The sequence below is a fragment of the Phascolarctos cinereus genome, unplaced genomic scaffold (genome assembly GCF_003287225.1).
Source record: "Phascolarctos cinereus isolate Bilbo 61053 unplaced genomic scaffold, phaCin_HiC Scaffold_9;HRSCAF=440, whole genome shotgun sequence".
Taxonomy (NCBI): Eukaryota; Metazoa; Chordata; class Mammalia; order Diprotodontia; family Phascolarctidae; genus Phascolarctos; species Phascolarctos cinereus.
The window spans coordinates 97,643,569-97,661,555 of NW_027556402.1; the positions used below are offsets into that span (position 1 = coordinate 97,643,569).

General features: G+C 37.0%; 1 pseudogene; it reads right to left on the reverse strand.

Annotated features, from left to right (window-relative positions):
• Positions 1-16,276: 16,276 nt before the first annotated feature.
• On the reverse strand, positions 16,277-17,550 carry LOC110213625 (legumain pseudogene; annotated as a pseudogene).
• Between the last annotated feature and the right edge of the window lie 437 nt (positions 17,551-17,987).

The following is a 17,987-nucleotide window of genomic DNA, read 5'->3' on the forward strand; positions in this document are numbered from 1 at the left end:
AAATTATCAAAAAGTAGTTGGTAACAATTTGAATATCTGGGAAAGTAGGGCTGCTTTCTTAGCTTTTTCTGATGCCTTTTACTCTACCTTATGTGTGCCTGGGACAGCACAGTACTAGCATACAGTAGATATGAAATAAATATGTGGTTAATGGATGGCTGAACAAATACTCTTTCTCAGATGGATCAAGGAAAACAAAAAGAAGTCATTATGCTACTTAAATTTATTCAACCTTAGGGTGGGGATTGAACTCCAGTCTTCTAACTCCCAATCTTACCTTCTATTCTTTAGATTGTACTCCCTCCCTTTGTGCTAAGAAAAATAAAGAACACAGTATTTTATAATCAGTCCATCAGTAATAATTTATTAAGCATCTACTATGTGCCAGAAACTGTGTTAAATAATTTAACATAAATATTTATACAATAGTATATATTATATTCATTATATGTAATACTAAATGTATATTATAAAGACATATAACATGTCTATATACAGGTCTAATGCATAGTTCACATATATTGATAATCAGGGATCATCTCACAAGTGGGACACTAAGATTACAAAGTACTGGGAAAGGCTTCTTGTAGAAGATAGGACTTCAGCTGAGACTTGAAGATATCCAGGGAAGCCTGGAGGTAGAGATATGGAGAGTTCTATGAATGTGGGACAGCTAATGAAAATGTCTGGTCAGGTGATGGGGTGTTATATTCAAAGAACAACAAAAGAGATCAGTGTCACTGGATCATAGAGTAAGGTATAAGAAGATTAGAAAGAGCACTGGCCTTGAAATTGGGAGATCTAGGTCCAAAATCTTTCTGTTACTGTGTATATGGCCTAGGGAAAGTCACTTAACATTTATGGACCTCAATTTTCTCATATGGAAAATAAAGAGTTTAGACTACTTAGACATCTAAGTTTGCTTGAAGTTCTAAAACTATGATCCTATGCGCAAATATTACTATGTTAGACTGTGCTAAACAATGGCAATACAAGCTATGTTTACTCTCAATAGCCTTAGCGTCTAAGGAAAGGGATAAAACTCATACATATGCTGAACATATGCTAAACAAAAATGATGTACCTGGATAAAATGTTATGAGAATTTTGATGAGGTAGACATAGCTATTTATCTTTTTTGTACCAGGGATAGGAAAATAGCCTCAGATAAGACTTCAAAGAGAAATGTCATTGCATTGTATGAAAGACTTCAATAAGAAGAGATGGATGAGGAAAGTTACAAAGGCATGAAGATAAGAAAGAATAAGGTAAAAATGGGGATGGTGATAATAGTAAAAGTTGCTTATCATTTGGCATGCAGGAAAGAGAATAGTATAAGACTGGAAAGATTTGTCAGAGTTACATTGTGCCAGTCCTTCAATTTCCTTGTTAAGAAGAAGAGATATACTTTCTTCAGTAGAAAATAAGGAGTAATTGGAGGTTTGTAAGTAAAGGACTGTTATGATCAGTGCAATAGGAAGATTAGGGAAATTGCTTGGATGAGTTCAAAGGATGAATTAGATGCTCTAATCACTATTGGTTAGAGAAATGCAAGTTAAAACAACTCTGAGGTACCACCTCACACCTATCAGATTGGCTAATATAATAGAAAAAGAAAATGATAAATGTTGGAGAAGATATGGGAAAATTGGGGCACTAATGAACTATTGGTGGAGCTATGACCTGTTCCAACCATTGTGGAGAGCAATTTAGAATTGGCCCAAAGGCCAATCAAACTGTGCATATCTTCTGATGCAGCAATGCCACTACGAGGTCTCTATCCGAAAGAGATCATAAAAAAGGGAAAAGGAATTAGTTGCACAAAAATAGTTATAATAGCTATTTTTTTGTGGTGGCAAAGAATTGGAAATTGATAGGATGCCCACCATTTGGGGAATGGCTGAACAAGTTATAGTAAATGAATGTAAAGGAATATTATTGTGCTATAAAAATGATAAGGGAGAAGATTTCAGAAAACCATGGAAAGACTTATATGAACTCATGCTGAGTGAAATGAGCAGAACCAAGAGAACATTGTACACAGTAACAGCAACATTGTGCTATGATTGACTATGATGCATGACCTTTTATGATAATAAAGAGCTAGCTATAGACTCGAGAGAGAACTGGTTCTGGTAATTGAGAGCATGGCTTTGGAGGGGACTACATGAAAAGAGAAAATACTCCTAAGCTCTGTAGTTCTGGATTTAACTGCCTTTGTATATGCATTCTCTTACTTGTCATGCCGAATTTTTCCATGAATGCTATTCACACTTTTAGGAGAGTATGCCTCAGATTTATGGAGGCAGAGTTCTATAGCTATTGTCCATACATCTAAGTAAATACGTACATTAAGAGCAAATTGTACTACAAGCTAATAGTTAATGGAAAGCAAACCAATGGGAACTCATGAGTTGTAGCATTAGGAATGTTTCTCCTCTGAGTGGCAGCAAGGTGGTGAAGAGGATAGAGCTCCAGGCCTGGAGTCATGAAGACCTCAGTTCAAATCTGGCCTCAGACACTAGCTGTGTTACCCTGGGCAAGTCACTTAACCCTGTTTGCTTCAGTTTCCTCATCTGTAAAATGACTTGGAGAAAGAAATGACAAACCACTCCTGTTTTTTTTTTTAAATTTTATTAATTTATTTTGATTTCTCAACAATCACTTCCATATGATTTTGAGTTTAAAATTTTTTCCCCTTTCCTCCCCACCACTCTCCCCAAGATGGTGCACATTCTGATATAAGCTATATATTTACATTCCTATTAAACATATTTTCACATTAGTGAAGTTGTAAGTGAAAAGTAAAGCCAATAGGAGGAACCATCAGAAAGAGGAAACAAAATTCAACAGAAGAGAAAAAAAAGGATAGTGATTCAACTTTCACAGTTATGATTACTATCTGTGTCTTTTTCTCCATCCTTTTTTCCCCTTGTTTATGCTTTTCTTTCTCCTATCTCCCTTCCCCCCCTTACCAGTACTTTGCTTGTGACCACCACCTCCTTCAGTCTCTCCTCCCTTCTATTTTCCCCCTACCCCCTCTTCCCCCTCCCTTCCATTCCCCCTCCCTTTTCTTTCCCCTTTTCTCTCCTACTGCCCATAGGGCCAGTTAGATTTCCATACCTAACTGATTATGTTATTCCCTCCTTGAGCCAAATCTGATGAGAGTAAGGTCCAAACAATCCTCACCCCACTACCTTCTTTCCCTCTGCTGTAATAGGATTTTCTGTCTTTTCCTGTAATGTAATTTACCCTTGTCTGCCTCCTCCTTTCACAGTACATTTTCTAAGATCAGACTAATCCACTTACTTGGATCCATTTACCCCAATTAATTAGATTTTTTTTATTATTACTTCAAAGTCAATTAATATCCACTCCTTTATGTATACTCCTTTAACATGGTGTGATAGCAATACAGGTCTCAAGAGTTGCAAGTGTCATCGTCCATTTTGTACCTTTCTCTCCGATTTACCTTTTTGTGTCTTTCTTGAATCTTGTACTTGAAGATCAAATTTTTTTGTTGAGCTCTGGTCTTTTTATGAGGAAGTTTTGGAAGTCCCCTATTTCATTGAATATCCATCTCCTCCCTTGAAAAATCATGCTCATTTTTGCAGGGTAGTTGGTCCTTGGCTGCAATCCAAACTCCTGATATGATATTCCACACCCTGCGCTATTTTAATGCAGAAGCTGCAAGGTCCTGTGTAATCCTGACTGTGGTTCCATGATATTTAAATTGTTTCTTTCTGGTTGCTTGCAGCACCTTCTCTTTCATCTGGTAATTTTGGAATGTTGCTATTATATTCCTTGGTGTTGTCAATTTGGGATCTCTTTCAGGTGTGAGGTGTATTCTTTCTATTGTTATTTTACCTTCTGGTTCTAGGGCTTCAGGGCAGTTTTCCTTTATGATTTCCTGAAAGATAGCATCCAGGCTCTTTTTTTCATCATGATTTTCAGGTAGTCCAATGATTTTAAAATTGTCTCTCCTGGATCCATTTTCCAGGTCAGTTGTTTTACCAATGAGGTATTTTGTTTTCATGCATTTATTCATTTTTCATTTCTGTTTGACTGATTCTTGCTCTCTCAGAGTCATTAGTTTCCATTTGTCCAATTCTAATTTTTAACAGATTGTTTTCTTCTGTTAGTTTTTGTACTTCCTTCTTCAATTGGCTAATTGTATTTTTAAGGAATTTGTTTCCTTCAGTGTACTTTTTTTTCCAGTTTGCCAATTGTGTTTTTTAGGGACTTGTTTTCTTCAGTACTTTTTTTCCAATTGGCCAATGTATTTTTTAAGGACTCTTCTACTTCTCTCATTAGACTTTTAAAATCCTTTTTGAGCTCTTCTAGGAAGGCTTTTTGGGCTTCAGACCAGTTCATATTCCCTTCTGATGTTGCAGATGTGGGTTTGTTGACAATGTTGTCCTCTTCAAAATTTCTGTCTTGATCTCCACTCTTCTCATTGTATGAATCTATGGTACATTTCTTTTTACTCATGGTTTCTTTATTCCCTGGCCTTTAAAGAGATTGAGCTCTCTTGCTGGGGAGCAGAGGGCACTGACCTAAGCTTCTTGTGTTGGGAGCCTATGTCTTGGTCACTGACTTTGTGTGCTGGGGACTCTTATGTTGGCAATTGGAGACTGTAGTGTTTTGGCAGCTTACCTCATGTTGGGCTGGAATCAGTAGGGCTGGAACTTTTGGGCAATGCTAGGTTGCCTGATTTTCCTTTCCTTTAGCTTTCTTCAGCTCCTTTTAGATGGGTGCTGCAGGGTGTTTATCTGCCTGGGCCTCCTTGCAATGCTGCCTCCCTCATTTCTGCTAATGTACTGGGAGATTCCTTTGTGGTAGAGTGCCCAGGTACCTTGTGGTTTTCTGAGCTGACTTCCACTGGTTCCCCCCACCCTCACTGAGGCACTTGGAGGTCCAGGTGTTGTTGTTTTCCCACTCTACCACTTGGGCTTCAGGATCTCTTCCTGGGGTTCTGACAGCTTACCTGGTGTCGAGTTGGAATCAGAAGGCTAGGGCTTTAGGAAGACTTTAGGTTGCTTTCTTTGGCTCCTTTCAGGTGAATGCTGTAGGGTGCTTATCTGCCTGGGGCCCTTTGTAGTGCTGCTTCCCTTATTTTTGCTGAGGCACTGGGAGACCTGTTTGCTGGGCTCCTGCACTGCTTTTCCCTGTCTTTTTTCTAGTTCAGCTGTTCCAGGTTTTTTTTCCCTTAGGGTGATATTTTCTGGGTTTTCAGAGGTTGATAGGGAAGGGTGAGAGCATCTACCTTTTTACTCCCCCATCTTGGCTCCTGGAAGCGGAAGTCCCACTCCTGTATTTTTGCCAAGGAAACCACAAATGGGGTCATGAAGTGTTGGACAGGACAGAAACATTTGAACAGTGACAAAACCCTCTATTTCTTTCGAATGTTCTAGATAGTAGTTGCACTTCGAGAATCTACTGCACCACTATGAGTGTGCCCAAGAGTGAATGCTATATATGGAAGGAAAATGAGGGCTACATATTCAGTCAGAGTAACTGTAGTAGGAGAGGAAAGGAAAAGAGTAATTGTGAGTTTTTGTAGAGGTAGCATCTTTAGTATTAGCAACTGGATGAATATGTGCATTGAAAAACAAGGCATTCCATGATGACCCCGACATTTTGATGTAGGTGATGCTATCAATAGAAATGCAGAAATTAAGGAGAAGGTTGATCTGTGAGGAGAGGATGTATTGGACATGTTGAATTAAATGTGTTAGGGTAAATCCACATGGAGATCTATCCAGCAGGCTATTATAAAAATGGAATAGGAGTTTGGAGATGTTTGTGTGGAGATAGTGATATGGTAATTATCTGCAGAGAAGCTTGATTTATTGAAGTCATCTAAGTGGATAAATCACAGAAAATGCACCTAAGACAATATGACAAAGAACAGAACCTTGTTGCACTCTTAAACTTAAGGGAGGGAAGAAGAAAGAGAGGCATCAAAGGAGATAGAAAGATAACTATGAAAGTAAAGTATTATGGTAGATAAATGAGAAGAAGCAAGAAATCTGGGGTATTAAGTATTATAAAGCATTAGAAATAGATCATGAAAGTTGAGAATTGAAAAAAAGGCTTTGGATTATTCCACATCGTAGCCATGACTGGACTGATTTTAGTTAACAATCAACAAAACACTTATTCCAACCAATTGTGAACAACATCTAACACCAGAAGGAATTCAGGAGGTAACCTTCAAGCTCTGTGACCCTCAGAGAGATGGCTGCCTCTCAGATCTTCCCCTTTTGTCAACTAGGAGACTTGGCACATTATGTAAAGAGTTTGTGATGAATTTATCCAATTAGGGTTTGTATGACACCAGCATCCCTGGTAACAGTAAAAAATCTTTTTTTTTCCTGGCTTTTGCTCTAACTACTAGATATCATGCAAATCACAAAAATCACAAAAGATCACAAAAAATCAAGGATACAATTATATGAAGTAATTTATCTGAATATAATATAGATAATAGATCTTACCATCCTTTAGAGGATAAACCCAGACCCTCTTAATGCCAAGTCATTTTTGTGATTGAAATCTGTCTTTCTCTCTTGCCTTTTCTCCCTAGGCCTCAAGTTATAGAAACTCATTTTTCAGTTTCTATTGATGAGAAGCTGAGTTAAAAGCACTTCCTACTCATATATAGAGCTGAGAAGACAGATTTCCCTTGGATATAACACAGAAAACTTGGAGCCTATTGTGACTTCAGTAATGGGCCTCAAATTTACTCCTTTTTCAATCTTCTCCCCATATCTTTCCAAAGGGAAAGGGATGTACTGCCTGCTATCAGAGTTACTTCAAAAGTAAACTACATAAGAAATGGCCAGGAAATTACTCCCAATTGATATCCATCTTCTACTTGCCAATTCCTTGGGTGAGTGGGGTGGGTGGAACTTGTTTAGCTGATTACAGCTCCTGAGCAGATGTAATCTATTAGCTGGAAGTTGTGTAACATAGTCACATGCACACAGCCAACCCACAAAACTGAGAAGTGATTGATGATTAGTAATCTTGGAAAGAGTAATTTCAGTAGAATAGTGGGGATGGAAGACTATTGCAGGGGGTTGTGAAGTGAATGAGTGCTGAGGCAATGGAAACAGAGTAGAGACTTTTTCTAAAAGTTTGGTGGAAAATAGGAAGAGAGAAGACAATAAGTTCAAGGATGGATTTTCTAGATTAGGTTAGATATGAACATGTTTATATTACTGAAAACGAGCCATTTCAAAGAAAGATATTAAAGATGAACCTATGAGAGGGGCTGTATATTGAAACAAGGTCACAGATAACACAGAAGGGGATGGATAAAGGGCACATGTGGAAAAGTTAGCTGTGATAAGGAAGAAGGAAGAAGAGTACAGTATGACAATGTAACAAGTAGTAGATTTTGAATGAGAAGATGAGGTTCAAATTCTGGCTCTGACATTTTCTATTTTCACTCTACTTTCCTGGCTTCAGTGTCCTCAAGTGAAAAAAAAAATGAGTGGAAGAATTGAGCCCAAGATTCTGTGCATTTCTAAGTCTATACTCTATATCTATCTATCTATCTATCTATCTATCTATCTATCTATCTATCTATCTATCTATCTGTCTGTCTGTCTATCTATCTATCTATCTATCTGTATGGAGAAGTTAAAAAAAAGCATTGATTAACTTTATCATGAAATTAGTTTTCTAAGTTTACATGATCTTCCTAAATTGACAAGTTCTAATTGTTTTAATAAGCATAATTGGGAGTGGGTTGAAGAGTTAGTGATATTGTCATTTAGAAAAGCACCTTAGTGCTTCATCCCATTTGGCAACGGAGCATAGCTCTGACTCATTATTACTTCCTACATGTAGCATGACTAAATGGAATAGCTAGGCAATTTTTAAGAAGTGAACTTATCTCTGGGACACAGATTTTAAATTTTACCATTTGGGGGCCTGAATTTGCAATGGCAGAAATAACTTCAGTTAGTTTTTGCTGTCCTGGTAAAGAGCAATAAAGGCAGTCTGATCTATAAATGGCGAAGAGACACTGCTTGTATTTCTTTAAAAGTAATTCTCCTCACCTTGCCTTTAGCTATGTAAGACTGAATATCAAGGGCTGCTCCTCAACTGCATTATAAAATTCTTGAGGGCACTGGACTGTGCTTTATACAGTGATGCCTTGATTAACAAATTGTTCATGAATAAAGCTCCCTTATCAGGAGTCAGCTATGTTCAAAGCATACACACAAATCTTCATAAATCATGCTGTTGGCTTTTTTAGCTATGTGGAAGAAACGACCTTATGCACAGCTTCTATTTGTTATCAATCTAGATTTTTTTTTCAAAAGTAGGAAAAAACTGTTAAACTGGAGTTAGAAGAACTGAACTTGAAGTCTTGGTTCTGCAACTAATTATAGGACTATGAATATTTCATTTAACTCCTCTGCTTGGTGTTTTCCTTGTTTCTGAGCAGACAGTTTCAAGAGAGGAACAATTATTTGCCCAATCTACAGGGCCAGGGACAGCATGGACTCTCAATTTGAATTCTTGAGGGGAAGAGCAAGTCTTCCCACCTGGGGAGGGGGACCCTCAAAAGCTAAATGAAAGAAAATCTTACTGATATTGATTTTCTATTTTTGTAAACCTCACAAAGTGGGGCAAGCAAGGATCTGAGTCTTTTCTCTTAGGAGAAAAAAAGATAGCAGTTGGCTCTTTTGTGAGTTATTGGGCAGTCATGTAATACAGTCTTCTCTTTTTGTTTCCCTCCATGACATCTATGCAGATAAGATTTGTTGTGTGGAAAGAGTAAATGATGTTGAACTAAGGAATGGGTCATACATCATGGTAGGAAAATGGGAGTCACTGCATCAGGCTGGTAATTCCTTAATGCCAAAGGTGGAAGGGGACAAAGGAGAGGGAGTAAAATGTCACTTCCTTCTTCCTATGAAAGTTCAACAAGTGAACTTTTTTTTTTACCTTGGGAAAAACAGCTCTCACAAACACTCTGCCACACTCCTCTTTTCATTATTTATCCATTTTTCATAGTGTAAATGAGAGAAAATTTGTGAAAGATGGGAAACTAATGACTGGACTGTGATTTTCTGTCACTTCCCCATAAGCAAGAAGAAACTTCCGTAATCTCCCAACAGCTTTACCTACCTGCATGAACTGAGAAGTTAACATGTATAGTGACTGGATGATACATACACACAACCTTTTTGGTAGCTAAGTGTAGTATAAACTTGAAGCAGAGAGACAAGCCAGAAGGCTATTTCCCTAGTTCAACTCTGAAGTAATGATGGGCTGCCTCCATAAGAATGGTGTCAGTGTGTGAGGAGATATAAAAGCAATGTGAGAAATGTTATTACGGTAGAAATGACAGGACTTTGATAAGAGATTGGCTATGGAAGGTGAAGGAAGGAGTTGAAGAAGACATCTAGTATGCCTGAGTGCCTGAGAGTTTGGTGGTGCCCTTGATAGTAATAGGTTGGTTCCAATTTAATACAAATTGAATCTTGCTCAAATGTTGCCTTAATCAGATGTGCATTTTACATCATTTCATAAGATAGTATGACAAATTCATAGATGGAGATCTAGACTTAAAGTCAAGATCATCTAGATTCTGATTCTGCCCCTGGCACATATCAGCTTGGTGACTTTTCAAGTATTTCTAAGCCTTTATGTTCCTTGGAAAAGTTCTTTGGACTTATCTATTGATGAAATGACAAATTCCTTATGTATTCCTATATATTTTTGTTGGGTTTTTTTGTATATACCTAATTGAAGAATAAAAGGATACTCGTGTTTAAAAGAACTGAAAAAGGACTGCATATGAAGCCTTGTAACTTCTCTATGTATAGCTTTTAAAAATATTTCACATTTAACAGTCATTCTGAAACTGCCCTCTTTTTTTGTGCTCCCTTTTAAACTTCCTACTCCTCTCTTTGTTTATTTTTTAATGATTCATCTTTGCTCTTTTCTTTCTTACCTATCTTTTCTTTAGTATCACTTTTACTAATACCTTTCTTTTAACTCTCCTTTTAACTCCAAAATTAATGTTTTCTATTTTGCAGCACCCTCCCTCCAGGCTCTCTCTCCCATTCTCTACTTGCCATGGCAGACTTGGTCCCCAAAGTGTGGCTTATTCTAAGAGTAACCCAAAGGGGTTATGACTTCTATATTCTCACTGATATGCCCCTATCTGGAGTTCTTTCCCAATACCAGTCAATCAGTTTAAATGAACCAATTTATATCAAAACCAGTTTTTATTTTATACACATACACACACATATAAACATGTACATATATACACATTCATATATATGTATGTGTGTACAAACATACACACACTATATATGTATATATATAATATATTATATATATATATATGTATATAAATAATTCCCCCCAATTGCATGTTAAGACAATTTTTAACATTTTTTAAAGTTTTGAGTTCCAAATTCTATCCTTTCCTCCCCTCCCCATTCCCTGAGATGGTAAGCAATCAGATATAGATTATAAATGTTCAATCATGTAAAACATTTCCATATTAGCCATTTTGTACAAAAAGACTCATCAAAATCAGTTTTTAATTGAGGGAATTTACAAAAAAAAGTATAAAAATGGGCAGAGCTTCAAAAAATCTCCTTACACACCCAAAGCTCCTAGGGACACTGGGCTCAAATTAAAATCATTAAACTGGTATGGAACACAGAAGAGGAACACATAAAGCCAAGGGGTAACTCACAACTCCTAGCTTTCGGAGTTCTTTTCTTTCTTTGCAGCCTACCAACCAAGTTCACTTTGAGGCTTGACACTGCACAAGAAAAAATGCTACCCTGCTTAGCCAGGCTGGCTCCTTCTAGCATATGGATTCTCAACTAATAGCCCAATCCAGCTCCTGGAATGAGTGAAGAGAGTTGCTTCATCATGGTGCTGACTACTCATTGAACTCAGTTGTTGCTGCTCCTGGATCCAGTGGTCTCTCCTACCAACTCCGGGTGTTGAAGGGACTTTTGTTCATTCTTCTGACATTTTGAAGAAAATAGTGTTGTAATCTGGTCAGATTTCATCTATGTATAATGATTAAGACAATATCAGAAAGGAATAAACACAAGTGGAATAAAGGTACCATATCTTCCAAAGGATATGGCAATTGGTTGGGGGAATATAGTTTACTACTTCCTTTCTCCCCCAGCTTGACCATTTCACAGCTGTCCTCACTCAGTATGCATGAAGAAAGATTAAAATCATCTTATTGAACCTTTTGTGTGTAGACTCAATTCACCTCAGGCTTTACTGCATCATTAATCCTTATTCCTCATTCAGTCAGAGGGACTTTCATAATAACATAAAACTGGCTTCTGAAATTCCACAAGTTATATTGTCAGGAGACAGAGAATATTGTGATGCTCTGTAATAATCCAGTAGGAAGGGCTAATCTGTGTCTGATATAATGACTGGTCCATCATTGTCCAGTCTACTTTGATGAAGACATTTGTAATATGTAATTGTAATCATATAAACAAATCAACACAATGAACATGTCTGAAAATACATATCACGTTCTATACTTCTAGATATAATTCAGCAACAGTCTTTTGGAATCAGGAAGTAATTACTGCATTGATCACTATTTTTAAGTCTTTCACAACTGTTTTCCTTTATGTTTTAGTCGTGATATGAATTGTTTTCCTGTTTCTGCTTATTTGACTCTGAATCCATTCATTCAAGCACACCTATGTTTCTTTGAATCCATCATTGTAATCATTTTTATAACAAAATAATAATCCAAAAGCTGTTAACTCTTGAGGCAGCCCATTTATTTCACCATTTGAATATCTCATATATTAGAAGCTCTTGTTTTCCTCAAGCTTAAATCTATTTCTCTGTGATTTCTACTCATTAGACCTAGTTCTCTCCTCTGAAGCCAACTAGAAGTGTAATTCTGCTTCTACATGATCGTCCTTCAATAGCTTGAAGACAAGTAGCATGCTTCCTTTACTCTCAAATTTTCTCATCTCAGCCAAATATCTCAGTCTCCCTCAACTAATTCTCATATGTCATGGTTACTAGTACAATTATTATTGCCCTCCTTAGGACATGCAGTAGTTGCCAATGTCTTTCCTAAAAGATTGTGCTCAGAATATAATATAAAACTGTAGATGTGATCTAAACAAGGAAGAAATAAAGCATTTATTTAGTGCCTTCTATGTCCTACTCATGATCTATAGAAATTTACAAATATTATGTAATTTGATCCTCACAATAAACTTGGGAGGTAGGTGCTATTATTATACTCATTTTACAATTAAAGACACCCAGGCAAACAGATGTTGTTACTTGTCCAGAGTCACACAGCTAGTTAAGTGTCTGAGGTTGAATTTGAAATAGGTGTTCCTGACTCCAGGACCAGAACTCTAACCCCTGTGTCACCTAGCTGCTTCTAGGTAGAGTTTGGCAAAATTATCACTTCCATCATTCTCAACCTTGTGCTCCTGTTAATGTAATATATGAGCATGTTAGCTTTATTGACTGCCATATTCTATGGTCAGCTCATGGAGTTAAAAATTCCTTAGTTGGAAGACATTTTTCAAGTGTTAGATTGGTTGTATGCAGCACACCAAAGATCATTTTGTCTGTAAGGAATTATAAACCAAATAAAGACCTTTTAGAGAATATCTAGATAGGTTGGTATTAAGAACTTTAGTGATAATATATAGTGTACTTTAAGGTGTCAATGGTTTTATATGGCACCAAGCCCTTTATTCCCCCACAGTCAAGGAAACATTTCTAACTGCTCACATTTACATCACAGAAAAGGAACAGAATTTCAAAATACCACATTTTAGACACTATGTAGCTGTATGTAACTTGTTGCTCTTACTTTGAGAAGATAAGTGATATAAAACCATTCTTTGCCATAGTGTAAAGTTAATGTAAAACCTCTTCCTTTAATATATACCAGCACTTAACAAATCCATAATTATATAGGCTTGTGCACATGCATAATTAAAGACTATACTTTAAAGAATTTTATAAGAAACATGTGGAAGATTGAAATTCATGGGGATTTCTTCAGAAAGTCTTATTATTTTTAATACTTCCTTATTGCAACTTCTAAAGGAATTATCAGACCTTCTTTGCAATAGAAGCAAATTTGAGATATTTAGGGCAAATAGAGATAGTATCAAAAGACAGCTACAGATTGTCAGAATTTTTAAGAAGTTGGGAATGAATGGTATTTAGAAAGGAAGTCTTGCTAGAGTGCCTTCTCACTGTTACACAGAATAGTTTCATAGAATTGATGTTATCTTCCACTTGCCATTAAGCATTGTCAGTCTTGAATCCAAAAAGCTTATTGATTTGTTGTCAGTAGGCTGCATATAGTGGATGGATCTGTTTTTATCTCCAGAATACTGAATCTTATTTCTTTCCATTGGCTTGAGGCTGTTAGTGTCAGCCAATCAGTTAATAACCATTTACTGAATGCTTACTGTGTGCCAGGTACTGACTACTAAGCTCAGTGGACAAAGAAAGGCAAAAACATGTTCCCTGCCTTCAAGAAACCTAGATTTTCATGAAGGAGATGGTATGCAAACTATGTGCTTATAAGATATATCCATCTTATGTGGAAGATAATCTCAAGAAGGAAGGTACTAGATGGAGAATGGTTTGAGAGTGATATGGAAAAGAGAACTAGGGAAGGCCACCCAAAAAAGGTGGGGTTTGATCTGAGTCTTGAAGAAAGCCAGGAAAGCTAGAAGGCAGACATGAGGAGGGCTACCATTACAGGCATGAGTGACACCTAGTCCAAAGGCAGAGTCAGGAGACAAAGTTCTTTATGAAGAGCCACATCTATCCCCAGCAAAAGAGACCTGATTATTCCGTTTGGGATTTTGTTTAAAAAAAGTAACAGAAATTCTTTCATATATTTCCAGTTGGTAAAACAATTCTGTTGGGGAATTGACTTAAACAATGACCCAATTGCTTGATGAAAAAGATTGCCTTCAGTTTGAGAAGAAAACAACAACAACAACAAACAAAATTTAGATCTTGGCTGTGTTCTTCTGACTCTCATGCAAGATGAGTTATAAATCATGATTAATTTATTAGCTGCTAATTTTGCCTACATGAACTCACATTTGATTAGCCACAGGGCACAGGATGGAAACTGGCATATGGAAGCTCCACAGTATCCTTTCAACATCTGTAACATGTGGCACCTTAAAGTTTATCAAAGAAAAGGACCATTTTATTTTAACATCTGTGGATTAGAAGTTATATGTCTGTGCATCTATATTCTATTGAATTTAAACAGAGGCCGGGAAGTGGTAAAAACAGGTGGTGACTTGGATTTTGAATGCCATTTGCAAAACTTCAAGGGAGTTGGTGTCCTTGCCAAGGGAGAAACAGATTGCTGAGTTGAAAGAGAATGCTGAGGGAATCTATACAGGGAGGAAATACTAGGGTTACAAAAGTGGATGCTTCTGACAATGGGACCATGCAGAGTAGTCTCTGTCTTCTAGAAATATAGGAAATGAATGTCTATATCAGGGATTTTTCCCCCTCCAAGAAAAAGGGCAGCAAGTTTTGTTTAGTATTGCCCCCAAGAGATGATTCACATTTATGTGGGTGTGTGGAACCCACTGATCAGGGATTCCTTTAGGGTCAAACAAAAACATGGCTTCAGAGCTGAAGATATCTCAGAGGTCATCTATTCCAACATGTTTCTAAGAGTTGTATGATGTCTAACATTCTTGTCACAAGCTCAACCATTCATTGCTTTAAAACCCCTGCTAAAGGAGAGCTCATCACCTCTCAAGGTAGACTTTGAATAGCTATAAACATTTAGCAGTTTTTCTTATATCAAGCTGAAATATACTTCTGCGACTTCCATCCTTTTCTACTAGTTCTGTCCCTCGGAGCCAAGAAGAAGTCTAATTTCTGCCCTATGTAAAAACTTAAAAAGAAAACTTGAAAATAGTTAGCATGTTATTCCCTAAGTCTTCTCCTCTGTGAATGAAATATCACCAGTTCCTTCAAATCAATGCTAGTGCCTTCTCTTTGGTTATTATTTTCAATTTATCCTGCCTATACTTTGTCCATTCATATTTGTTTGCATGCGGTCTCCCACATCAGAGTGTGAAAGTAGGGGAAAAATCAGTTTTTTTAGAATCCTGAGTACTTGCAGATAACTAGCTGATCTAATTTTTAAAAAGAGACAATCTATTAATGGAAAAAATATGGAAGATTTCTCTTCCCATTTACCTATTGATGACACCACTATCATCCTTAGTTCTTCTGACTTAGAGAAATAGAGTCATCTTAGAATTCACAATTCCTGAGGGCAGCTAGGTGGCACAGTGGACAGAGCACCAGCCCTGAAGTCAGGAGGACCTGAGTTCAAATCCAGCCTCAGACCAAACACTTGACACTTACTAGCTGTGTGACCCTGGGCAAGTCACTTAACCCCAATTGCCTAAAAAAAATTCACAATTCCTTTCATTCCCTATAGCTGATCTGTTTCTAGGTAGTTACTGATTTTTCCTTCTCAGTAAATCATGGATTTGTCTCTTTTTATTGTTTCTTGATTTCTCAAAAAAGCCATTACCTTCCATTTGCTCCATTCTAATTTTTAAGAAATTATTTTCTTCAGTTAGGTTTTGTACATCCTTTTCCATTTGGCCAATTCTACTGTGTATTTTTTTTTAACAAATTATAAATCTTTATTTTTAGGCAATGAACTCATCATATACATACTCTATGCATATATACATTGATCTTGGAGAAATATGATCATAATGTAAGTTTTCTGAAAAATAACTTTCTAGTCCATGTTTATAATTTGCCTAAGTACAAGTCTTCTTACAATTTGTTGAACTTCAGCAATAAAGTGTCACCACACAGGTCAAGCCTGCTGAAGTTACTATAAAGGGAACCAAGTGAACTTCTCTTTTTGTTAAACTACTGGTTTCAAAACTGGAAAATTTTACTTGTAAAGATTAAAAATATTTCAACTAATGCAATGATTTGGCCATCCAAACAGATACCATTTTCAGCAATAACTCATATATCTGAAAGAGTGAGGGAAAAGAGGGAGAAGGTGAGCAACAGAAGCTTTGGGAACTTCTTGGAAAAATGTCCTGTGTGTAGACTACTGAATGGTTTAACATCATTCATAAGAGGATAAACATGTCAGCCTCTTTCTTACAAAGCTGTAGTCATGGTCTTCCATCAGTATAAATTTCACATTTGTTCTTGGTAATCACTGGGAAGGCAGACATTAGTAGTAGCCAAAGCACACTTTGTCCATGCCCAGCTTAATTCTGTCAAGTATATGAGATCCTTCACAAATATTGATAAACCCACATAACTGTCAGAGAGCATGTTCATACATTGGTGAGTGCCAATTAAAACAATGGGTCCTGAAATGAATCATAGACCCCTTGTAGCAATCATGGGCTGTGAGTGTCCATCTCTCAAAGAGCATTTGCTCATGTGAACACTGGATGTAGTCACTACTGACACAATCTACTGCATAGCCTTAGCCTTCTGAATAAATGTTCTAGCCTACAGATGTGCCTGCAATTGATAAACACTTTTCTTAGATTCCTTTGCATCATTAGTGGCCATTAATTTCCTTTTCAGGATTTCAATGGGGGCATCAGGTGACATCAGTGAGGTCATAGTGTTTTACAGGTGGCAGAGAGATGGAAGAACTGGCTTGGATTCCCTGAAACTGCATCACTTTCATATGGGAGATTGTCTTGTTTCCATATTGCATAAGGCTGGTATTGCTACACATTTTCAGTAATTAAAATTGCTTATGCAGAATCTCTCTAGTCAAATCTTCCACATTTGAATCTTCCATCCAGTTGACACTATACCAGTCTCTCTCTTCATCAAAGTAATAAGCATTGGAAGACTCAGCAGGATTGGCAGCAGTAGTTGCAGAAACATCAATATCATCATGAAGGTGGTTCATCATTGAGCCAGATTCACATGTTTCAATATAGAACACCATCTTTTTGTATTTTTTAAGTTGGTACATATAACATACAGTCTTATTCAAATCCTTTATATGAAGATCATCACTAGGGAAAACCAAGTGCAGGAGCTCTATGATCAGTGAGATAAACAAACACAGGATGCTTGGGACCACTATTCAAAACTTTCTCTGATCCTTTATTCTTCACAGCCTCAGCATCATCTCTTAACACAGCAAGGAAGTTTTCTGGGGTGACTCATTTTGTCTTTTGGGACCCCTTTATATACATCAGTGTCATTAGGTCTATTACTGATAATACCTTTTGTAGAATTTACTTTTTCATCTGTAATGTCATCATACATCACAACAATTATTTGTTCATCAGGAATCCCATTTCAGTGTGTGATCTGGTGTGTGTGGTAGGCATCAGCTTGGTGTTTGTAGCTATCCCACCCAGATAAGCCTGCCACAATAACAATCCATTGCTTGCCTCTATCCTCATCATCATTGAGGGGGAAAGTATTAATTCCAAGGACCATGGCCAACAATACAATTGCCTTCAAAATCATTATGTTCTTTGAGCTCAGACTGCTCTTAGAAGTAGTGAAAGAGGTATGGCCTATATCAGCGGAAGGACCCAAGAGAAATCACAGATGTAGCATGGACCCCAAGCTGTAAATTTCCACACTGGCACTGACTCCACTCCTTAGGGTGAGTTTCCCCTCCACCTTGATTCAGTGCTCCATGTCCAATTCCACCTTTTAAGGAGTTTTTTTTTCCTTCAGTGAATTTTTTTGCCTCTTTTTCCATTTGGCCAGCTCTACTTTTTAAGATATTCTTCTCCTCATTGGCTTTTTGGACCTCTTTTAACATTTATCCTAGTCTTTTTTTTTCTCTCTAATAGTATTTTATTTTTTCAAATTATATATAAAGACAATTTTCAACATTCTTTTTTGAAAGACTTTGAGTTCCAAATTTTTCTCCCTCCCTCTTTCTTCTCCCCACT